The 25,820-nt window shown below is 46.8% G+C and overlaps 1 long non-coding RNA gene across 1 annotated transcript in view; it reads right to left on the reverse strand.

Annotated features, from left to right (window-relative positions):
- Nucleotides 1–25,820, reverse strand: part of LOC140715893 (uncharacterized) — a 58,461-nt gene that overhangs the window by 3,983 nt on the left and 28,658 nt on the right. The window contains exon 2 of the long non-coding RNA XR_012096209.1: nucleotides 20,495–20,682. This is a non-coding gene — a long non-coding RNA (uncharacterized lncRNA). The remainder of the gene's footprint in view (nucleotides 1–20,494; nucleotides 20,683–25,820) is intronic.

Below are 25,820 nucleotides of genomic sequence, written 5' to 3' on the forward strand. Positions count from 1 at the left end.
TAAGGGTGCTTTGGCTTCGGCTAAAGATAAGGAGCCATGTTGTCCAACTTGGGAATGTGAGTCAGCCAATCCGGTCTGTGGGAATGTGAGAGAAGGTTCTAGAGAGCTGTGGGGAAGGGTTTTCTGAAGGACAGCGGTCTGGTTCATGGGGCTTTTGGCGGGAGCTGCGGGGAAGGGAAGATGCCGCAGAATGCCGTTGGAAGGCAAATCCCCGTTTCACAAAGTGCTTTGCGCAGATGAATGGCTCCAAGGAGGAAGGGCCAACACTACCGAGAGAGAACCCGTTTGGTCCAGATGGATTTCGGGCGAAGTTCGGAATGTGGCCTGTGCTTTCACGCAGGCCGTGGGTCCAGCGCGTAAGTAAAGACACCTCCAGGATGAGCTCCAACTCTATGTGGGCGTTGGACTCATTTAACTATAGTGGACCCTTCTAATTTTTTTCCTTCCCTCTTTCCTATTAACTGTTGGATAAAGCTGAACTTTGCAAACATACTTTCTTTTTAATTTTATGCGGTGTACGATCCGTTATTTTGGATCTTATCATTGTCAGAGTTGTGGTGAGTGAAGTCGTCCACGCCGGTTGTTCAGGAGCCTGATGGGTTTTGGATAATAATTGTCCCTGAACCCGGTGGTGTGCGACCAGTCGTCTGTAACTCTTGCCTGGCGGTACTAGCAGGAAGAGAGCGTGGCCAGGATGGTGGGGGTCTTTGATGATGGATGCTGCTTTCTTGTGCCATTGTTAGGAAGGGCTTTGCCTGCCATGGACTGGGCTGCATCCACCATTTTCAGTCGTCCTTTCTGCTCCTGAGCATTGGTGTTTGCCCTACCAGGCTGTGAGGCAACCAGTTAGGATACTCTCCACTGTGCATCGAACAGTGATGTGGATGAGCTACATCAGCAGAAGGCCATGAACGTATCCTCAGGAGTCAGTTAGTTAGTTATGACCCATTACACCGGCAGCATTTAGGGCAGCAATGAAGGTCCTCCATCTTCATTGCTGTTTCCATAACAATTTTTTTTTAACCAGCCAGGGTTGTTAGCCCTGAGCTGAACCCCCGAACCTGGAGGGCCGGTGGACCACTCTTAGTCTGCCCTCTGCCCTTTGACCTGTTTGGCAGGGGTGACCCTACCAAGAATCAAAGCACAAGGCCCTGAGTCCAACCAGCACAGCTCTCCGGGTCACTGAGGCACGCAAGACTCCAAACCCTACGACAAGGTTGCGGTCCTCCTGGAGGAGACGCTCAGGAGGTACCTAATAAAATGGCCACTGGGTGAAGGTTTTCATCAAAGGGAGCAGGAAAACCATTTTCAGTGGTAAACACGAGGAAATCTGCAGATGCTGGAAATTCAAGCAACACACACAAAATGCTGGTGGAACACAGCAGGTCAAGCAGCATCTATCGAGAGAAGCGCTGTCGACGTTTCGGGCCGAGACTAGTCCAGTAGGGAGTACAGTTAGACGAGAAGCTAGACTGGACTGCCAACACAGATGCCTTGTGCAGGAAGGCACAGAGTCGACTGTACTTCCTAAGAAGGTTGGCATCATTCAATGTCTGTAGTGAGATGCTGATGTTCTATAGGTCAGTTGTGGAGAGCGCCCTCTTCTTTGTGGTGGCGTGTTGGGGAGGAAGCATTAAGAAGAGGGATGCCTCACGTCTTAATAAGCTGGTAAGGAAGGCGGGCTCTGTCGTGGGCAAAGTACTGGAGAGTTTAACATCGGTAGCTGAGCGAAGGGCGCTGAGTAGGCTACGGTCAATTATGGATAACTCTGAACATCCTCTACATAGCACCATCCAGAGACAGAGAAGCAGTTTCAGCGACAGGTTACTATCGATGCAATGCTCCTCAGACAGGATGAAGAGGTCAATACTCCCCAATGCCATTAGGCTTTACAATTCTACCGCCAGGACTTAAGAACTTTTTTAAAAGCTATTATTAATGCTTTTTGAGATAGTGATTTAGATGCATATCATATTTTTTACTGAGTTAAGTATTGTATGTAATTAGTTTTGCTACAACAAGTGTATGGGACATTGGAAAAAAGTTGAATTTCCCCATGGGGATGAATAAAGTATCTATCTATCTATCAGAGGTAAAACCAATTTGTCTTCTCCAGAGGCTGACTAAGTTTACAACTCTCTGTAGCTTACTTCGATCCTGTGCAGTAGCCACCCTCCCATACCAGACAGTGATGCAGCCTGTTAGAATGCTCTCCACGGTACATCTGTAGAAATTTGCAAGGGTCTTGGATGACATCCCAGAACTCCTCAAACCCTTGATGAACTATAGCTACTGTTGTGCCTCCTTTGAAGCTGCATGTTGGAGCCAGGTTAGGTCCTCCGAGTAATATTCAGTGACTGACATTTGAACAAAGGAACAACCCATTTCAAAAGTGAAGCTTGGACTTGCTTCACAACAGCGACAGGGAGAAATCTGAAATTCACTTTGCACAGCAGTGACTGATGATAAATTAGGTTCTTAAAGGGATCTGGATAAAGGACTTGGGGCAGATATCATAGATAACGTCAGTGATTGTCGGAACAGCTCGAGACATTTCCCTATCTTATGCCCCACTGAGAATGTAACTCATTGACATGGAACTACGGCTGGTGTCAGTGTGTGAAGTTTAACGTAGGTCCAAAATTTAACTTGCATCCTTTGGTTGGCGTCCATCTGTCTTGAAAGACGATTGGTGATAAATATCATCATCACAAGCCTGGGCGGAAGGTGTGGAGATCCTGAGATACCCAGTCGTCAAGATCCCCCTCTCGGCCTCACCAGTGTAGTCCAAAGGAAAGCTTATGAAGCGATACGTTTGGCCACAGGAGCTGCCGGAAGGATGTTCAATGACGTCCAGCCGCCTTAGGGGCTCCACTCCGGATTTCCTGTCTGGGTTTGCTCCCGTATCCTTCGTCTCTCCCGAGGCTGCCCGCAAGGCAGTGGGGCTGTTTACCCACAGCTGGGGAATCTGGTTCACGAGCACCAGGGTGTGCCCACACGCCAGTGGGCCTGCGTGCTACGTGTGCAGGGGCCAGACCTCCTCCCAGTTCTCTGTGGTTCAGCCTGAGTCCGAAAGGAGCTCAGCTTCCGTGTGTCGCCAGCGAGGAGGCACTACACGAGGCTTGCTGCTGGAGAGGCCGTGTACTGGCAGGGAGAGACTGCTAGCCAGCAGTGGAAGCTGAAAGTGAGAGCGACAAGCACTACCCACTACACTACCACACTAGACACATCACAGAAACCATTTTAACACCACATGAAAACTTTAATAGATCAGTTACCATGGGTGAGCTTACAGAGTTTAAATTCCGTGGAAACCTTAGTCTTTTCCCAGGGTTGTGGAGTCCATTACCAGAGAGCACAGATGCACGATACAAAGGGTGCAACTTACGAGACTTGACAGGTAACAACTTCACACAGAAGAAGTATATTAAGAAGCAGATGGTGCCAGCAAATGACGCTATCAAAGGCAACATCCTCAGAACAGATCGTGAAGCAAATCATTTCACGCCTTTTACGGCTTCTTTGCTATTGTTGGAGCCTGTTACCTACAGTCTGGCCTTGTGTTTTCGGGCTGATCGGGAAACCTGGTGCGTTGCTGCCCCTGAGAGGGTTCCACGAGGCCGCAAGCAAAACGTGTGGCACTGAAGCCAGGAGACCTGGAGAGGGGGTGCGAGCCCGTGATCGGCTCCACCTATCGGCGATTAAAGTGGCGAGGAAGATTGAGATCATCGGGGCGGGTGTGGAGGATGAGTGAGTGTTCGACGCCGTTTCCAGCCTCTTGTTCGCTGCTGCCAGAGGAAGGTGTCAGCGTGTGACAGTCTCTCTCTCTCTCTCTCTCTCAATGCTGTCGGAGGATGGTGCTGGAGCTGGCTTTAATCGACGCGGTTTGTAGGTTGTGGACTCTAATTCACATGTGGTGTGTTTCTAGTTTTTCTGGTCACTCCTATCCTTTCTGGGTGGGTTTGGGCGATTTTACAATCGGGATGGCCTGCAGGTAATGAACACTGAGCTGAACTGAATAAGTCTTTTGATTTTGTGTTTTATATTCTGTGTTGGCGCGTGGCCAAGTGGTTAAGGCATTCGTCTAGTAATCTGAAGGTCGCTAGTTCGAGCCTTGGCTGAGGCTGCGTGTTGTGTCCTTGAGCAAGGCACTTAACCACACATTGCTCTGCGACGACACCGGTGCCAAGCTGTATGGGTCCTAATGCCCTTCCCTTGGACAGGAGCGTGGAGGGGGGAGACTTGCAGCTTGGGCAACTCCCGGTCTTCCATAAAAAAAACCTTACCCAGTCTTGCGCCCTGGAAACTTTCCAAGGTGCAAATCCATGGTCTATCGAGACTAATGGAGGCCTACTACTCTATTCTACTACTACTACTTTATATTCTGTGTTTTTGCTCAATTTTTTTCTTGCCATTTGCGTGATTTGGTTTTCTTTCGCATATGGGGGGGGGGGGGGAGAGGTGGTTGATGTTTTTTCTTTGATCAGGTTCCATGGTTCTTTGTCTCGCGATCGTCTGTGGAGAAGACAAATTTCAGGGTCGTATACAGCATGCATACTTTGAATCTTTGGACAGCAAGCACCTGAAATTAGCTGCCGGAAGAATTAGTCTAGGCTGTAGAATTACAACACTTCAGAGACATTCAGATAGGTACGTGGAAGGGGGTGGTCATGAACAGTTATGGGTCAAACAATTGGGACTAACGGAGGATGCTATGGTAACCATGAACCAGTTGGGCTGAAAGGCCTGTTTCACTATATTCGTCCAATGCTCCAAACCAGCACAGATCAGTGGCAGTGAAAGTGGCTATTGGTTTAGACTGATCTGTTGCCAGAGAACATGGAAACATAGACATCTACAACACATTACGGGCCCTTCAGCCCATAATGTTGTGCCCTACATGTAACCTACTCTAGAAACTGTCTAGAATTGCCCTCCTGCATAGCCCTCTATTTTTCTCAGCTCCATGTGCCTGTCTTAAAAGACCCTATTGTATCTACCACCTTCACTGGTACTACATTCCACACATTCACCATTCTCTGTGTGGAAAACTTAGCTCTGACAACCCCTTTGTACCTACTTCCAAGCACCTTAAAGCTATACCTCCTCGTGCTAGCCATTTCAGCCCTGGGAAAAAAGCCTCTGACTATCCACACGATCAACGCCTCTCTTCATCTTGTACACCTCTATTAGGTCACCTCTCATCCTCCGTCACTCCAAGGAGAAAAGGCCGGGTTCACTCAATCTATTCTCATAAGGTACGCTCCCCAATCCAGGCAACATCATCGTAAATCTCCTCCGCACTCTCTCTATAGTATCCACATTCTTCCTGTGGTGAGGTGACCAGAAATGAACACAATACTCCAAGTGAGGTATAACTAAGGTCTTACATAGCTGTAAAATTACCTTGTGGCCTTGAACTCAAAGAGCGTTTTCAAAGAGTCAAAGGATATTTATTATCAAAGTATGTTTGTAGTATACAGCCGAGATTCATCTTCCCACAGGCAGCTACGAAACCATGGAACCCATTCAAAGCAAATAGGAAACACCCAACGAGCAAATAGCAAAACCTGAGTGAAAAACAGAAAGTAAAACATCAAACCACAGAGTCATTGAAACAGTCTCGGAATGTTCATTCTAGATCAGTTCAATTTAGCACTGCGTCATTCGTTGACTGCAGGCCGCAGAGCCAGTCAGCCCCGATCAAAATGGCACAAGTTAGCAATAAAAAGGTGTAGCCAGAAACACATCATGGCATGAAGTACAGAGACAAGTCCACCTATTGCCTTGATTAAACCTTTCCCAAGACCCAAGACTCTGCCACTATCCTCCATCAGCAGCCAGCGAGGGGGAGAAAGAGAGTGGTCAAACGCAGCAGAGGGTGCTGAACACTCACTCGCCTTCCGCTCGCATCCTCGCTGATTTCAATCTTGCTTGATGTTTTAATCGGCGAGAAATGGAGTTGGTCGTGGGCTCGCTCCCCGTCTCCGGGCTTCCAGGCCACCCACTCCACTCCAAGCCTCACCGAACTTTCTCGGCGCGAGAGCAAAGTGCCAGATTGCTCCTTCGGCCCGAAGACACGCCATCACAATGCAAATCACAGGTTCCGAAAGCAGCTGAATACAATCTGAAGGAAGAAGAAGTGGAAGCTTTGTGAGCTGTCTGAAGGACGTCACCTTTGGTCACCTTGCATACTGGCACCATCTCCCTTTGTCCTTTACACGTCTCAATCAACGGAATCGCCTCAGAATGTGAGATTGTCATAAAATTACAAAATATTTATTTGATGGTAGATTATGTCAGAACAATAGCCCAGTTGCTCTTAACTTTGGTGGGTGTTAATAAAGAAGAATAGAATAAGAAAGGAGAGGTAAATAAAGAGAGAGATGGAAACAGTGGTCAAGAAACTGAATGTCCTGTCATGTGAGCCACACAATTAAATTTCAATTAAAAAAAAAAGATTCTTGTTACTATAAAGCAGTTTGAGTGAGGCAGAAGATGCTTTTACAAATAAGCACACTAATCATTTAATTACAAACAGTAAACATTTGACCAAACATTTAAGTTCCCCACAAGTTACACTACTACAGAACTAAATGTTTGGCAGACAGGTACTTAGCTAAGAGTGTGCACAGGCACTTCTAAGTCTGGAGTGTACTTTCTTCAGCGCTGGTCACAACCCCAGTGTGAAGCTGGCCCTGGGGATGAAAGAATACAGGCCGAGCCGCCACACTCCCATAACCCCGAACTGTCCGAAACCGGACACCAGCACGGCGGCACACAAAGCAACCGATGGGAAAGGGCTGCCGCACACCCCAAACGGGCCAGTCGATGACCGGTGAGAAGCGGCCTCCCCCGGCCGACAAGTAAACCGGCCCCCTCCCGCCCACATGACAACTGTGAAGGAAACTGGTGCGTTTTTGATTCATTGCACAGCATCCACAATCTTTGGCTCTGGATCCACCTGGTGATGTGATGTGCAAACTGCAAGAGGTAACCGATCAAATAGCTGTCGGCCAAAACAACTTAAAGCAAAAAAAAAATCAAGCTTATCGTCATGTGTAATGAAAAATGTACCTGCAGCAGCATCACAGGGGCTTAACCTTATATAAGCAGCATTGACAAGGTAAACAATTTCACATGTAAGGATATAATCAGAAAAAACAAAACCAAGTCTGTTATACTGAAAAGAGGTTAAAGTGGCCATAGCGTTGCTCTATCCTCAAGTGACCGTTTCTTCCCCAGCCACACCGCGGATCCCATGGCCATTCATCGAAAGAGTGGTAGTAAAAGGCACAGGCAATAGGCCTCCTGAGGATAGAGGGGAGTCCAAAATCTGACAGGAAGTGCAGCATGTGTTGGAGTTTTAATTTTAATACAAAGAAAGGTACAATAAAATGAAAATCTGTACAATGGCAGCACCAAAGCTCGCACGCTGTCCAGTTCCTCTGACTTACATCTCTCAGGCTGACAGCATCTCCATTGAAAAGTTTTGTTCTTGCTATTCTGATCCCTCTGTTCACCTTGTTCCTCCCCATCTCTGTCACCTCCCAGACCAGGGGTTCCCAACCTGGGGTCCAGGACACTCCTTACTTAATGGTATTGGTCCAGGGCATAGAAAGGGTTGGGAACCCGAATCCTTGACAAACAAACCTCTGTCTGGTCTCCTCCAGATCCAGCTTCATCAGCACTCATAACCTTGACAAAATCTCAAGTTTAGGAGTGGGCTCCCTAAGCCACCCTCTCCCTCACTTTTGCACGCACTTTACAAGGAAGCATTCAAAATCGGCTCCCAACTGAAGCACAGCTTACATTTAAAAGAGCAGTTGAAATAGCTGTATCAATGGAAACTGCAGTCAGGAATGAAAGCGAGTGCGAACAGAATTGCAAATCCAAATGGAAACTGTCCTGGTCAAACAAATTGAGTAACAATTGTGGCAGAAAGTTATGGACCAGGTGCTGCAAGGCACTCAGTACTACCTGGATGACATCATTGTCACCGGTAACGATGACAAAGAACATCTTGAAAACCTCAAGACAATGTTAAAACGATTAGAAGATTATGGGCTCAGAGCATGACGTGACAAGTGTGAATTCCTTAAACCAAATATCACTTACTGTAGTCACGTTATTGATGCACAAGAATTACGCAAGTGTGCTGAGAAAATTCAGGCAGTGGCAGATGCCCCAAGGCCAAGGGATGTGTCACAGTTGCGTTCCTTTTTAGGATTTGTCGATTACTACAGAAGGTTCCAGCCAAACCTGGCTACTGGGCTTCACCCCATGAACTCATTACTACAGATCGAGAAAAAATGGCAATGGACCATTTCCTTTAGCTTTGGAAAAGATAAAGGAAATGGTGACGTCAGACACCGTACTCACACATTATGATCCGCATCATCCAGTGAAGCTAGCCTGTGATACCTTACATTATGGTATAGGTTTAAACTGTTGATCATCCATCCCAAAGTCCCTTTCGTTGCTGCTTATCAATTAAGGTTCTTGTGCAACACCCTGAACTGTTTTTGCCTGTTTAAATGTTTTCTCATAAATAGATGTCACTGTAATATCTTGAAAGGCTGAGACCTTGACTGGAACCTGAAAGAACGCTTAGCAACGGCACAGTTTAAGCAAGGGAGCCTCAGACGAAGGGGAAAAATCATTCGCAGAGCAGCGGTGATACGTGATAGAGAACCTCAACGGAAGTGTTGTGATGAAAACACTGGGTTTCCAGTGGCTTCCAGGTTCAAGGTAACAAAAGAGGGAATGTGTTTCATTTTGGCAAGCAATACAAACGCAAAAGATAAACATTAAACATTTAACAGTGGGGGAGGAAGTGTGCTGGGGGATTGCTGAGGTCCACGTGATCGTAAGGCATTAGACTAAAGGACAAAACCCAGAGCCAAAGATCACAGTTCAACCAATCCTTTCATTTTCTGTGTTCCGTCCATATTTTTAGATTCAGAGAAGTGAAGGTAGAAGGCAGCATGGCACAGTAGCGTAGTGGTTAGCAAAACACTTTACAGTGCAGGTGACCCCGGTTCAATTCCCACCGCTGCCTGTGAGGAGTTTGTACGTTCTCCCCGTGACCGCGTGGGTTCCCTCTGCGCGCTACAATTTCCTCCCACAGTCCAAAGACGTACCGGTTGGTAGGTCAATTGGTCAGTGTAAATTGTCCCATGATTATACTAGGGTTAAGTTGGGTGGCACAGTTCAAACGGTTGGAAGGGCTTATTCAAATGACAGAACATGCTTGATGGGCTGAATGGCTTAATTCTGATCCTATGTCTTATGGTCTACAATAGCAGCATTTTGATGGGTGGAGACAAGGGCAGTTGGAAGACTTGGCACCTTATGTCTCTAGAGGTTTGCCCAACGATGGCTCCCCAGGCCTGAGTTGACGTAGTAGTAGTAGTCTCCAGAAATGTTGGCGATGTCAGGCCAACTACAGCACCACCACTGGTGGGAGGGTGTTACAGCAGGGCAGGGCCAGACACCATTGGCAATGGATGTTGAACTTTATGATAGAGTATGGTGTCATGAGAACAGGAAGCCATGTTTTGCATGAGAAGTACGGATTTCAAACTTGGAAAGCCGCACCCTGATAAAGAGAGATGCCTTTGTCGGAGATTGTGAAAGGGGATTAAGGATAATCCTCTGGGTGACTTTATCCAGCAGCTAAAGTGGAGAAACTCCGTGTTCAGTTGCTCACTTGTTGGATTAGCTGGTCTCAACCAAGATAATTCCTTCAGTGGTGAGCTGTCAGCTGACAATCAGAAAAGATGGGGATCTGGACATCCAGAAGTTTGGTACAGCAATTGCAAAGGACTATAGTATAGGGATTTTCTACCACTGGATAGGGAGGGCCCGGGTTGGATGAGGAAATCCATTAATTATTGTAGCAATGTATCACCCCAGGAGGCCACATGAGTAGCTACATTGCATTTGGAGTGAGGGTTATGCCTACTCCAGAGACCAGCTGATTGACACTACCGCCCAGAGTGCGGCCTGAAGTCTCACGATGCCGAGGCTGCAGGACCGGAGCAAAGGCCGAGGCTAAGAGGAGGAAATAAAAACCTTCTATCCCCGCGATCATCGTGGGAAATGTGAGGCCCTTGGGAAATAAGATGGACGAGCTTGGTGCACTGATTAAGACCCAGAGAGAATACTGGGAGTGCAGTATTTTTGTGCTTAACTGAGACCTGGCTACATGCGCATTTCCCAGACCATAGTGCTACCATATCCAGCTTCAAGATCGCCTGAGCGGACAGAGATGTATACTATTATTCTGTACTTTATTAATAGTGACATCTGCACACTGCTTAGTATGCTCCATCCACCAGGAAAAGCGGGATCTCCCAGTGGCAACCCATTTTAATTCCACTTCCCATTCCCGTTCCGATATGTCCATCCACTGTCGTGATGAGGCCACACTTAGGTTGGAGGAACAACACTTTATATTCCATCTGGGTAGCCTCCAACCTGATGTCATGAACATCGATTTCTCGAACTTCTGGTAATGCCCCCCACCTTCACCGTTTCCCATCCCCTTTTCCCTCTCTCACCTCATCTCCTTGCCCTCCTATCACCTCCCTCTGGTGCTCCTTCCCCTTCCCTTTCTTCCATGGCCTTCTGCCCTCTCCTATCAGATTCCCCCTTCTCCAACTCTGTATCTCTTTCACCAGTCAACTTCCCAGCTCCTTACTTCACCCCTCCCCATCCCAATTTCACCTGTCACCTCATGTTTCTCTCTCTCCTCCTCCCACCTTTTAAATCTACTCCTCAGCTTTTTTTGCTCCAGTCCTGATGAAGGGTCTTGGCCCAAAACATCAACTGTAATCTTTTCCATAGATGTTGCCTGATCTGCTCAGTTCCTTAGTGTTTGGTGTGTGTTGCCATGAGAAGGCAACATCATCATCATTATGTGTCATGTCATATGACATCATCATTATGTGCCATGTTGTATGACATCGTCGTTATGTGCATGTCATACGCTGTAGTTGAGCAAGGTCTTTGACCATGTTTGTCCTTGCCAAATTTTTTGACAGAAGTGGTTTGCCATTGCTTTCTTCTGGGCAGTGCCTTTACAAGGTGGGTGACCCCAGCCATTATCAATACTTCGGAGATTGTCTGCCTGGTGTCAGTGGTCCCATAACCAGGACTTGTGATGTGCACCAGCTGCTTGTACGACCATCCACCACCTGCTCCCGTGACTTCACGTCACCCTGATTGGGGGGCTAATCAGGTGCTACACCTTGCTCAAGGGTGACCTCCAGGCTAGCGGAGGGAAGGAGCACCTTACACCTCCTTTGGTAGAGACATATCTTCACCCCACCACCCATGCATAGTTTATTCATGTAAATATTTTTTTAAGTCATGAATAAAGTTTATTTTGATATATAAAAACTGCATTTTGTACATCTTTTTATCCACCTTTTCTCCGATTCCTACCACCTTTAAGGATGAGGACATAATCCACTTAGTGTTTCAGTTCCCAAAGTACATTACCTCACACTTCGATTATTGTCCTCTGCCTTTCACTTATAAAGAACCCAACCCAAAAGCTGTCTCTAATCTCCATTTTACCTTTTCTCTTTCCTTATCCATCCAAGATTGTTAAATAGCTGCCGCCCTGTGCCAAATTGAGGCATAGTTATACAGTAACGTCATACACACCCAATGGAAACTGATCCAAGAAAATTTCGCTTCAGGTCCTTGAAGGATCAACTACAATTTGAGTTAATTTCGGAGATGTTTTCTTTCAGATTGTTTGTCTCCTTGATTAATATTTCACCCACAATGAGATGGTTCTGCTGCAGAATGAAATTTTTTTACTCTCCTTAGGTGATGGGTGGATATCTTGCTGGATCTGGATTACATTACCAAAGATTTGTGGAACAAATTTAAAAGGATATAGATGCAGGAATGTAGTAAGGTGTTAAATTGATTTGAATGAAGATCTAGCCCAACATATTGATGTAATTACAAAGAAGGCATCCCAGAGGCTATATCACCAAAGTCTGTGATATGCTACCAAATACTCTAACTAATTTCTATAGGTGTACCAAAAAGGAGGCATGGTAGTGTAGTGATAAACGCAATGCTTTATCATACAGGTGATTCAGGTTCAATTCCCGACACTACCTGTGAGGAGTTTGTATGTTTGCCCCGAGACCGCATTGGTTTCCTCCCACAGTCCAAAGACCTACCGGTTGGTAGATGAATTGGTCGCTGTAAATTGGTTCAAAGGTTCATTCATTATCAAAGTGTACAACTTGAAATTCTTCTTCTCTGGGTGGCCATGAAACCAAGAAAGAAAAGAGCGGCAGCACGATCGTCAACCCCCAAATCCCCCCGTCCGTGCGCAAAATATGAACAGAAATGGAACAGGCGCATCAACCCTCAAATACCTCGTCTTGCACTGGCACATTGATCCCTGACACTCCTTCTCTGCCTCCTGTCCCACGGCGCTCCATCCTCGCCATTCCCAACATCCTTTGCTCCTACCAGATTTATCAACTCGCCCTCCGCTCCACGTTGACAAACCAACGCACCCAAGGATGTGCTGGGGTTGCACTGTACTGTATGTCAGTAAACATGACGTACCTGAGCCAGCGATGTACCCAATTCTAAAACAGTAGTTATGTTCTTTTCTGCTAAATAGTTGGACAAGTTTATCGGTAAATCTATTCAGAATAACGAGCAAATCTTCCCTTAGATTGTGGGATGCTCCTCAACACCCCTTGCCCAGTAACCCCAGACCCACACCCCCTCCACGAAGATGAGACCTCTGTTATCATTCCCGCTGTCTCATATCAGGCTTCCACCGTTAAACTCCCACACGCCCAACCTGTGTCCTTCACAAATCTTTCCCAACTATTACAAGTGAAGGCCATCTCCATCATCAAGACAGCAGCTCACTGGACCCCTGAAGGGCAGGAGACCAAAGACGACTTGGTGCATTCCCGTAGAGGCAGAAACGAGGACTCTGAACCACGCCTGGGGCACAATAGAGAAGATGGCTGAGGACAGACAGAGATGGAGATCTTTATCGCTGCCCTAAACACCAGCGGTGTAACAGGTAGTCAGTAAGTAACACAAGTGAAAATAAACGTAGAATAAACATAGGAGTGGTCAGCACAGGAACAGCCATTTGCCCCACAATGTTGTGCTGAGGCAGCTGAAAGAAAATGGAAAACCCTCGAAAGCTAATCCCTCCTACCTACACCATGTCCATATCCCTCCATCTTCCTCACATCCATGTGCCTATCCAAATGTCTCTTAAAAGCCTCCAATGTATTTGCCTCTACCACCATACCAGGCATCCACCTCTCTCTGAGTAAAAAACCTACCCTTCACATCCCCCTTGAACCTACCCCCCCCCCTCACCTTCAACACGTGCCCTCTGGTATTAGACATTCCCATCCTTGGAAACAGATACTCTCTGTCCACTCGATCTATGCCTCTCATGATCCTATAAACCTCTATCAGATCTCCCCTCAGCCCCTGGTGCTCCAGAGAAAACAGCCCAGGTTTATCCAGCCTCCCGTGACAGCACATGCTCTCTAAACCAGGCAGCATCCTGGTAAACCTCTTCTGCACCCCCTCCAAAGCCTCAGCATCCCTCCTATAGTGGGGCGACCAGAACTGTACAGAATATTCCAGATGAGCCTTAACCAGTGTTTTAATTGCAACTTAACCTCCTGACTTTCGAGCTCAATGCCTCAACTAATAAGAGCGAGCTTCCCATAAGCCTTCTTAACCACCTTATCGACCTGTGTAGCCACTTTTAAGAAACTATGAACTTAGATCCCAAGATCTCTCTGGTCAGCAACATTGATAAGGACCTTACCCTTGTCCCCTTGCATTTACCCAGCAGGGTGCAACACCTCACATTTATCTGGGTTAAACTCCATCTGCCATTTCTCTGCCCATGCCTGCAACTGAACTATATCTCACTCTGTCCTTTGCCAGTCTTCCAAACTATCCATAACTCCACTAATCTCGGTATCATCCACAAATTTATTTACCCGTCCATCTACATTCTCATCCACGAGGTGTGCATTCTCTGAGAAACAACCGTTTGTGGAAGCTGCCAATCTTTTACAGACAATTAATTTGCTGCGCACACTTCCATTTTGTTATGACGTCACATTTTGTTCCTCGTGTGTTACTGTTTTATCTCTCAGTAACCTTCTGAATGCTGACAATGAAACTACAGTAAAACTTTGAAAGGAACCTTGATATCAATCATGTGGATGTTTACCATTTACTCCCTTTTCAATTGATTTATTGATTGACTCTGCCAGTTGCAATCTCCCTGGCAATCAACAGAGAGAGAGAGAGAGAGCAAAGGTGGAAATCAACATAATCTTGTGAAACAACTGCGGGAAAAAAATACTAGAAATATCCAATAAGTCAAACAGCGCCTGAGGAGACAGAAACAGAATGAATGATCTATGATGGCAGCACTGTGGCGCAGTGGCAACTCTTTGGACTACAGGCGAGCTGGGTTCAACTCCTGCTGCTACCATTAAGGAATTGGTACGTTCTCCCTGTGACCGTGTGGGTTTCCCCGGTTTCCTCCCACAGTCTACAGACGTACCAGTTGATAGGTTAATTGGTCATTGTAATTTGTCCCATGATTGTACAGAGAAGATTTACTAGAATGTTACCTGAGTTCCAGCACCTAAGTTACAGAGAAAGGTTGAACAAGTTACGTCTTTATTCTTTGGAGTGTAGAAGGTTGAGGGGGGACTTGATAGAGGTATTTAAAATTATGAGGGGAATAGATAGAGTTGACGTGGATAGGCTTTTTCCATTGAGGGTAGGGGAGATTCAAACTAGAGGACATGAGTTGAGACTTAGGGGGCAAAAGTTTAAGGGTAACACAAGGGGAAATTTCTTTACTCAGAGAGTGGTAGCTGTGTGGAACGAGCTTCCAGTAGAAGTGGTAGAGGCAGGTTCGGTATTGTCATTTAAAGTAAAATTGGATAGGTATATGGACAGGAAAGGAATGGAGGGTTGTGGGCTGAGTGCGAGCCAGTGGGACTAGGTGAGAGTAAGCGTTCAGCACGGACTAGAAGGGCGGAGATAGCCTGTTTTCGTGCTGTAATTGTTATATGGTTATTGGGCTAGGGTTAAATTGGGGGATTACTGGGTGGCATGGCTCAGGAGACTGGAAGGGCCTAGTCCACACTGTATCTCAATAAATCAATAAATCTTTCATCAGAATCTCATCTCTTCTATTTCCTTCAGTGTACAAATATTTTGTTTCCTTCTTTTTATTACTTAGTTTAGGATCAAGAGAAATGAGATTACTCTGTAGAATAATTGCTCCAACTACACCTGGTAATTCATTTGCCAGACCTGCGAACCTGATTCAACATTACAATACTGCCCCGAGATTCATTTTCTTGCAGGCATTCCCAGTAGCATAAAGAAATACAACAGACTCAGTGAACGACTACAGTTCTAAAGAAGTATATTGTGTAGAATATCCAGTAGTTTTGTGTGAACTACCCGCAAAGCGCCACCGTATATCGCCAGCACTATCATTAAATCAGTCTTTTTGATGGATGACACCGTTCTTTGGAAGTTAAAAGAGGCATTTACACAGAGTCTTCTTCTTATCTTCAGCCTCCCCCCTCCAACTTTCCAAATCAGGGGTTGGAGATGATGCACAAGACTGCCCCTCGTGGGTGAATGTATAGGAGCAAGATAATCCCCTCGCGTTCCTGTTTACACAACCCAACCTTTGTAGGCTCTGCACTTTCTCTCTTATGCAGAGCAAAGTCATGATTTTTTTTGATATTTTATCTTCCATTCCCACGTGATCTTCATCCTCCATGTATCCTCACCGAAGAAGGTTCATCCTCTAGTTCCTGGATGTGGATTTATTCGGAGTAATTGGACCAGAATCATAAAATCAAGGAATGGTTATGAGAAAGAAAGAGGCAGTTCCGCCATTCTGAACTGAGCAAATTCCCCGTGTAATCCAGACAAACAAATTCATAAACCTATAAACCTACAGATCTATAAGTATTTAAGTTTGCTGAGGACACAACTACTCTTGCCAGAATTTCAGATGATGATAAGAAGGCACACAGGAGCAAGACAAATCAGCTGGTCGAGTGGTGTTACGACAACAACCTTGCACTCAAAGTCAGTAAGAACAAAAACCTTACCGTGAAGAAAAAGCATTTTGGGATGCATAACAAGTGAATCTGCAGATGCTGGAAATAAATAAAAACACAAAATGCTGGCAGAACTCAGCAGGCCAGACAGCATCTATGGGAGGAGGTAGTGACGACGTTTCGGGCCGAAACCCTTCATCAGGAGTGAAGTAACGTGGGATGGTCGAGGGGGGATAAGAAGTGGGGGGAGGGATAAAGTAGAGAGCTAGGAAGTGATAGGTTGGAGGGAAATAGGCTAGGAGGAAGGTGGAGAATTATGGGAAATAAAAGAGAAAGAAAGGTAGGGCTGGGGGGAGATTATAGTGAGGGGGGAAAAAGAGAGAGAAAGAGAACCAGACTGAAATAATAGATAGGGATGGGGGTAAGGGGGGGGCAGGGGTATCAACGGAGGTCTGTGAGTTGGATGTTCATGCCGGCAGGTAGGAGGCTACCTAGGTGGGAGATAAGGTATTGCTCCATTGACCTGTGTGCGGCCTCATCTTGACGGTAGAGGAGGCCATGGACAGACATGTCGGAGTGGGAGTGGTCTGTGGAATTGAAGTGTGTGGCCACAGGGAGATCCCGCCACTGCTGGAGGACTGAGCGCCGGTGTTCAGCGAAACGGTCTCCCAGTCTGCAGCGGGTCTCCCCAATGTATAAATGGCCACATCGGGAGCACCGGATACAGTATATCACCCCAGCTGACTCGCAGGTGAAGTGGTGCCTCACCTGAAAGGACTGTCTGGGGCCTGGGATGGTGGTGAGGGAAGAAGTGTGGGGCCAGGTGTAGCACTTCTTCCGTTTGCAGGGATGAGTGCCCGGAGGGAGGTCGGTGGGGAGGGATGGGGGGGGGTGAATGAACAAGGGAGTCGCGTAGGGAGCGATCCCTGCGGAAAGCCGAGAGTTGGGGGGGGGGAGGGGAAGATGTGGCTGGTGGTGGGATCCCGTAGGAGGTGGCGGAAGTTATGGAGGATTATACGTTGGATTTGTAGGCTGGTAGGGTGATAGGTGAGGACCAGGGGGACTCTATCCCTGGTGGGCTGGTGGGGGGATGGGGTGAGGGCAGAGGTGCGTGAAATACGGGAGATGCGATGGAGGGCAGAGTTGATAGTGGACGAAGGGAAGCCCCTTTCTTTATAAAAGGAAGACATCTCCTTTGTCCTAGAATGAAAGGCCTCATCCTGAGAGCAGATGCGGCGGAGGCGGAGGAATTGAGAGAAAGGGCTAGCATTTTTGCAGGAGACAGGGTGGGAGGAGGAATAGTCTAGGTAGCTGTGGGAGTTAGTAGGTTTGTAGTAGACGTCGGTGGATAGGCTGTCTCCAGAGATAGATATTGTATACATTTCTCTGACATTAAATGTACCTGTTGAACCTATTGAAATCTGATTGTGGACTTCAGAAAGGGTAAAGTTGAGGGAACACACACTAGTCCTCGTAGACGGATCAGAAGTAGAGAGAGAGAGCAATTTCAAGCTCCTGGGTGTCAAGATCTCTAAGGATCTATCCTGGGGCCAACATACTGATGCAGCTACTAAAAAAAAATGCACCACAGCGGCTATATTTGATTTGGAGCTTGAGGAGATTTGGTACATCACCAAAGACACTTACAAATTTCTACAGATGTACCATGGAGAGCATTCTAACTGGCTGCATCAGCGTCTGGCATGGGGGGGGGGGGGGAGTGGTTGTGGCTACTGCACAGGATCGGAATAAACTGCAGAGAGTTGTCAACTTAGTCAGCTCCATCACGGAGACTAGCCTCCGTAGTATCCAAGACACCTTCAAGCAGCAATGCCTCAAGAAGGTGGCATCCGTCATTAAGGACCGCCCCCCCCACCTCATCCAGGTCATGCCTTGTTCTCATTGCTGCCATCAGGGAGGAGGTACAGAAGCCTGAAGGCACACACTCAGTGATTTAGGAACAGCTTCTTCCCCTCTGCCATCCGATTTCTGAATGGACATTGAACCCCTAAACACTACCTCACTACTTTTTGTATTTTGTATTTTTGCACTACTTATTTAATGTAATACATTCCTACTTACTGTAATGCACAGTTTTTTGTCTATTATTATGTAGTGCATTGTACTGATGCCACATAGCAACAAATTTCATGACATACACCGGTCATATTAATCCTGATTCTGATTCATAGAACATCGAACAGTACAGCGCAGTGCACACTCGAGCTGTGATTTTCTGCTGACCATCTAAGCTCCTCCAAGATCATCAGAATTTTTCTCGCTCAAAATAGTGATCCAGTTCTCTGTTGTGTCAGCGTTGATGTAGTCCTTTCCACCACCCTGTGAGCTGCGAATTCCTGACTGCAGCTACTTACAGTGTCAAAACATTTTCCCCTCAGATGGCCTTGGCCTCGCTGCCAAGTGTGTGTTTACACAGGCCGGCCCATCCCTCCATTCAGCAAGGGAACCGACTGGGTACGGAGGACCCAGACAATGTCCGGTGGCAGGATGCGGAAGGTGCTCTGGGTGCCGTGACGTGTAAATCTTGGCCAGGGATGGTCCCCCACAGGAATCTAAACAGTGTTGAGGCCTGTCCGTAACTATTGAGTGCACAATCTCAAAAAGAAATTTAAAAAGGAGCAGATTTACAATTCCAGAGCTTGCCCGTCCCTGCCTTTCTCCCCCAAGCTGACACCTTCAGGCCCAGAGACTTTCGGGGGATCCTAGACGCACGGTTAAGCTCTGAGGCCCTTCTCAAGCTTCTGAAGCAATGACCCACTGATGCACCATCAATAACTCACGCTGAGACGTAGGAAGCGAGGTATCGGCTTTTATTGACTGGAAGAATGAACAACACTACATCCTGGGGAATGAGGCAGGGCAACAGGACTCAGTCGCCTTTATACAGGGGTCTGTGGGAGGAGCCACAGGAGCAGTCAGCAGTGGGTCTGTGGGAGGGGCCACAGGAGCAGTCAGCAGGGGGTCTGTGGGAGGAGCCACAGGAGCAGTCCAGACAGGTATATCTAGTTCACCACACCCACACACGCGCACACACACACAATTAAAGCTAAACTAAGTAGATTTACCGGCTGTCAGAGGTGTAGGAGCAGATAAGCAGATATTATAGGAATGATATAATGTCAGATTGGAATCAGAATCAGGTTTAATATCACCAGCGCAGGCTGTGAAATTTGTTGTCTTCACAGAAACAGTACAATGCAATTCATAATAACAGGGAGAAAAGAACTGTGAATTACAGTAAGTATAGATATGTTAAATAAAATTAAATAAATAGCACAAAAATAGAAATAAAAAAGTAGTGAGGTAGTGTTCATGGGTTAAATGTCCATTCAGAAATCGGATGGCAGAGGGGAAGAAGCTGTTCCTGAATCACTGAGTGTGTGCCTTCAGGCTCCTGTACCTCCTCCCCGTTGGTAGCAATGAGAAGAGGACATGTCTTAGGTGATGGAGGACCTTAATGATGGACGCCGCCTTTTTGAGGCATCCTTCCTTGAAAATGTCCTGGAATACTCTGGAGGCTGGTGCCCACAATGGAGCTGACTAATTTTACAACTCTCTGCGGTTCACATCGACCCGGTGCAGTAGTTCCATCCTCCCCCACGTCGAAGGGTGATGCACCCAGTTAGATTACTGGTTGCTGAGGATGTTCTATGAGGTTACTGAGGATGTTCTACGAGTCTGTGGTGGCCAGTGCTATCATGTTTGCTGTTGTGTGCTGGGGCAGCAGGCTGAGGGTAGCAGACACCAACAGAATCAACAAACTCATTCGTAAGGCCAGTGATGTTGTGGGGGTCGAACTGGACTCTCTGATGGTGGTGTCTGAAAAGAGGATGCTGTCCAACTTGCATGCCATCTTGGACAATGACTCCCATCCACTCCATAATGTACTGGTTAGGCGATTCCTACCTGTGGCCATCAAACTTTACAACTCCTCCCTCAGAGTGTCAGACACCCTGAGCCAATAGGCTGGTCCTAGATTTATTTCCACTGGGCATGATTAACTTATTATTATTTAATTATTTAGGGTTTTATATTGCTATATTTCTTCACTATTCTTGGTTGGTGCGGCTGTAACGAAACCCAATTTCCCCCGGGATCAATAAAGTCTGTCTGTTTGCCTGATTAGCTTTTTACAGGGAAGAGAGTAGCATGATTAGATTTCAGTCCCTGTGTTTATTCAAAGATTAGATTGAAAGGTCGTTAATAATATTAAGAAATATAAGTGCACAAGCTCAGTGTAGTATTCCACAATAACAGGATACGTGACATCGTCTAGAATTTGACAGAAACACAGAGTGGTCTGATTCTGAATTCTAGATTATGTCATGGCCACTCACCTTACCTCCTGTTACGCCGCTGGCGTTTAGGGCAGCAATGAAGGTCCTCCATCTCTGGTGATGTTCAGGGCTTCCTTCATCGTGTCAGTAGCCTCCTCTCGGTTTTCACCACTGTCAGTCACACAAGTCGGGTGGAGACTCAGGAATACCGTCAGACTCTGATGTAGAAGGATTCCTCATTGCTGTTTCTGTAAGAGTTTTGTTTTGACCAGTCAGGGTTGTTAGACCTTAGCTGAACCCTCCCCCCCCCCCTCGAACTCGGAGGACCAGTGGACCGCTCTTAGTCTGACCTCTACCCTTTGACCTGTCTGGCATAAAGCCCCGACTCCAGTCAACATAGCTCCCCAGATCATTGAGGCACTCAAGTATCCAAACCCCATGACAAGTTTGTGTCCTCTCTTGGAGAATAGCCACTTTATCATTTATTATTTATTTGCAATATCAAAGTAGGTAGAGGTACTGAATGCTGAACAACATTATTGGAGAAGGAGGTAACATTGAAGATTGACTAGATATACAGTCTTTCACACACACACACACACATACACACACACACACACACACACACACACACACACACACACACACACACACACACACACACACACACACACACACACACACACACACACCACTGTATTTGTTAACGTGGAGCGGAGAGCAAGTTTGTAAATCTGGTGAGAACAAAAATGTTGGGAATGGCAAGGGTGGAGTGCCACGGGAGGGGTGTGAGACAGTTGACAGAGAAGGAGTGTCGGGGCGGGGGGGGGGGGGGTAGCACGGGTGCAAACACACCCAACCCTGAGATACCAGGCAAGGCCATTTGATTCCAAACAATTGGCTTATTGATCATTACAGAATGTCTCTCTGGTGCTTCCCTCTCCCCTCCCCTTTTCCCAACCATGATTCCCCTCTCCCTGCCCCCTTCCCACTCTCAGTGCAGGATAGAGACCCATATCAAAATAAGGTTTATCATCACACATATGTCATGAAATTTTTTTTTTGTGACAGCAGCACAGTGCAACAGTACTGCAATTACTACAGTACTGTGAAAAAGTCTTAGACACCACAGGCATATATATGTGCCTGATACTGTACTGAATATTTTATATTTCCAGGATCTAAAGCTGGTTAAAACTACAGTTCAAAGTAAATTTCTTATCAAACTTCAAATATGTTTCCATATACAACCTGAGATGCATTTTCTTGTGGCATACTCAATAATAGAATCAATCAATAAAAGACCGCACTGAAAGGGCAGACAACCAGTGTGCAAAAGACAAAGAACTGAGCAAGTACAAAAAGAAAGAGAAATAAATAAACAGTAATAATAAATAAGCAATAAATATCAAGAACATGAGATGAAGAGTCCTTGAGAGCAAGTCTATTTGTTGTGGGAACGTTTCAATGATGTGGCAAGTGAAGGTGAGTGAAGTTATCCCCTTTGGTTCAAGAGCCTGATGGTTGAGAGGTAATAATTGTTCCTTTCTCTTATTTTTGACGTTTTTGACATTTCTCTGACCACTATTCACAAGAGTGTGGCGCATGGCCAAGTGGTTAAGGCGTTGAACTAGCGATCTGAAGGTCATAAGTTCGAGCCCCAGCCGAGGCAGTGTGTTGTGTCCTTGAGCAAGGCACTTAACCACACATTGCTCCATCCACCCAGCTGAAAATGGGTACCGGCAAAATGCTGGGGGTTAACTTCATGATAGTCTCATACTCCCAGTCGCTTCATGCCACGGAAACCGGCCTGATCAACGAGATCTAGGTGTTCTTGTACATTACAATGAGATCTAGGTGTTCTTACAACGAGATCTAGGTGTTCTTGTACATCAGTCAATGAAAGCAAGCATGCAGGCAGTGAAGAAAGCTAATGGCATGCTGGCCTTTATAACAAGAGGAATTGAGTATAGGTGTAAAGAGGTCCTCCTGCAGCTGTACAGGCCCTGGTGAGACCCCACCTGGAGTACTGTGTTCAGTTTTGGTCTCCAAATTTGAGGAAGGACATGCTTGCTATTGAGGGAGTGCAGCATAGGTTCACAAGCTGAATTCCCGGAATGGCGGGACTGTCATATGTTGAAAGATTGGAGCGACTGGGCTTGAATACACTGGAATTTAGAAGGATGAGAGGGGATCGGATTGAAACATATAAGATTATTAAGGGATTGGACACGCTGGAGGCAGGAAGCATGTTCCCGCTGATGGGTGAGTCCAGAACCAGAGGCCACAGATTAAGAATAAGGGGTAGGCCATTTAGAACAGAGATGCGGAAAAACTTTTTCACCCAGAGAGTGGTGGATATGTGGAATGCTCTGCCTCAGAAGGCAGTGGAGGCCAAGTCTCTGGATGCCTTCAAGAGAGAGTTAGATAGAGCTCTTATAGATAGTGGGGTCAAGGGATATAGGGAGAGGGGAGGAACGGGGTACTGATTGTGTATGATCAGCCATGATCACAGTGAATGGCGGTGCTGGCTAGAAGGGCCGAATGGCCTACTCCTGCACCTACTGTCTATTGCCTATTGTCTGATGAGCCTATAAGCATGAAAGAACCCAAGAAGACCACAAGACACAGGAGCTTGTGGCTCCACTATTTTATGATGACTGATTTATTCTCCGATGTCCTGCCATCTCTCCATAACCTTCGGCAACCTTACTATCACCTTCCGCTTCAAGATTAGCTCTTTATTTGTCTACGTACATCGAAACATTTGGTGAAATGTGTCGCTTGTGAAATGTGTCAACAAGCAACACAGTCCGAGGATGTGTTGGGGGCATCCCCCAAAAGTCGCCAGGCTTCTGGCACCAACATAGCATGCCCACAAGCCCCTAACCCTAACCTGTACACTTTTGGGATGTGGGAGGAAACCAGAGCACCCGGAGAGAATCTACACGTCTACACGATCATAGGGAGAACACACACGAACACACACACACACCTTACAGTCAGCGACAGGAATAGAACCCAGGTCACTGGCACTGTAAAACATCACGCTGACCTCTATGCTACTGTGCCACACAAAATAGACACAGACAGGGGAATTGTCACATTGTGATTATTACATTTGTTACCAAAACATACCCAGAAACTTACATGCACATGATAGAGAAGGGAGGACTGGGACCCGGGGACCAGAAATCTGATATGCAGTTCTACGCTGGATGGATTTCAGGCAAGGAAGCCTGTCAGCCCTTCTCAGCCCAGCCTACAGGTGACTCCAGACGCAGCGACTGCAAGCTTCGCGGCAATTTGCCCCGCCGTGTGATGAACTGAGCCCGAGGCTTTGGGCCTACTCCACCTGCTCCGGGATTCAGGTCTACGGACTCAGTCTGGTTCGGAATGCTGTTGCTTGTTTCTATTGTTTGCGTGATTTGTGTTTATTTTTCTCTTTGCGCGTCGGGTGTTGGCTTTTCGGTTTTTATTGGGTTCTTTCAAGTTTCTCGCTTTGCGGCTGCCTGTCAGCAGACGGATCTCAAGGTTGTATAATTTATACATTCTTTGATAAATAAATGTACTTCAAGTTTGGGTATTTGATCCTCCACAATAATTCCACGTGGGAATTTAAACTGGAGGCAGCAGTGTTTTTTTTACCGAGGCCGAGTTGTGAGCTCGACATCAACCCGGCACGGGTGGAGAACGCGCTCGGGGGCGGTCTGTCACTGGATCGAACTCGGGAACCTCCATTCTCGAGCCCGGCGCTGATCTCACTGCGCCACCAGCCCAACTCGTTGGGTCTTTAACTGTCCTCTAGACTAACGTTGATTTGGATGAGATATCAGATAGTAAATAAGCACTGGCCTAGCCTGTAACATTCATGATCCTTTGTCGATTAAATTAAAGACGGCATTTTCCCAGATCAGCCTTGATCTTACTGAATGGCGGGGCAGGCTCGATGGGCCAGATGGCCTACTCCTGCTCCTATTTCTTATGTTCCTATGTTCATTTCCGGGAGGTGAGAGGAGGGAAGTGCTTCTTGCGTTAGCGGGAGCTTTAAACTCACGAGAGTCAACAGCGCTGCAGATAGGCTGAGAGCAAAGGTCCTTTGTGCGATTCTATACAGTCCCCAGTCTGAATGTGTTTCCTTGTCTATTTTATCAGTCGCTGCTCACAGATACCTATTCTCCCTCTGGCTGTGAGGTCCAGTACCTAGCATGAGTCACTGATAACATGAAAAAACACAAGGCTCCGCCCACTCTGCTGCACAGACATAGAAAGGGAAGGAAATTCTCCCATTGTATATTGTACTGAGAACACTGAAACTATTCTCAGATCAGTCCTTCACAGTTCCCGCTCACGCTTCCTGTATGCCTGTCTCGAGCAGCTCACCCCCATCGACCCATCAGAGCTGAGTTTACTGACTCGGGTTGTACGAATTCGCCCAGAGTCTGCCATCGATCTTAGCGTGCCGGCTTACACAGCAGTGAACGGCCACAACACTCAGCGCTCAACCCGGCACGGATGGAAAGCGTACACGGGAACGGCCCGACTGGATTCGAACCCGGGCACCTCCGTTCCGGGCTCCGGCGCTGATGTCGCTGCGCCACCAGCGGTGAGCTCGCAACTCGACCCGGTAAAATAAAGAAAACTACCGCGAAATGTCTGTGTGAGGAGTGGCGCGCCCCACAGTCTTTCGTTTCCCGCCTTGTAAGGCGTGAAAATGCCCGACGCTGGCCTCTCAGGCCTGAATCGACATCATCGTCATCATCATCATCATCATCATCATTATCATCATCAACATCATCATCATCATCATCATCATCATCATCATCATCATCAAAGACAACCAGAGTTTGGTCTGCCAACTGTATGCCGTAAATCCAACTTGCATGAGCGTTTGCCGAGAGCAGAATGGGTTAGTTTTACATACCCTCGGTGGAAATTTTACTAGGTACCTCTTGACCTAATAAAGTGGCCGCTAAGTGTACGTTCATGGTCTTCTGCTGCTGTAGCCCGTCCACTTAAAGGTTCAACGTGTCGTGCGTTCAGAGATGCTCTTCTGCACAGCACTGGCATAACACGTGGTTACTTCAGTTACTGTCGCCTTCCTGTCAGCTTAAACCCAGTCAGGCCATTCTCCTCTGACCTCTCTAATTAACAAGGCTTTTTCACCCATAAACTGCTGCTCACTGGATGGTATTTGCTTTTTTCACACAGTTCTCTGTAAAATCCAAGGTCAAAAATCCCAGGAGACCAGCAGTTTCTGAGATACTCAAACCACCCCATCTGGCACCAAAGATCATTCCACAGTCAAAGTCACTTAGGCCACATTTCTTCCCCATTCTGATATTTGGTCTGAACAACAACTGAACCTCTTGACCATGTCTGCATG

The sequence above is a fragment of the Hemitrygon akajei genome, chromosome 24, assembly GCF_048418815.1.
Source record: "Hemitrygon akajei chromosome 24, sHemAka1.3, whole genome shotgun sequence".
Classification (NCBI taxonomy): domain Eukaryota; kingdom Metazoa; phylum Chordata; class Chondrichthyes; order Myliobatiformes; family Dasyatidae; genus Hemitrygon; species Hemitrygon akajei.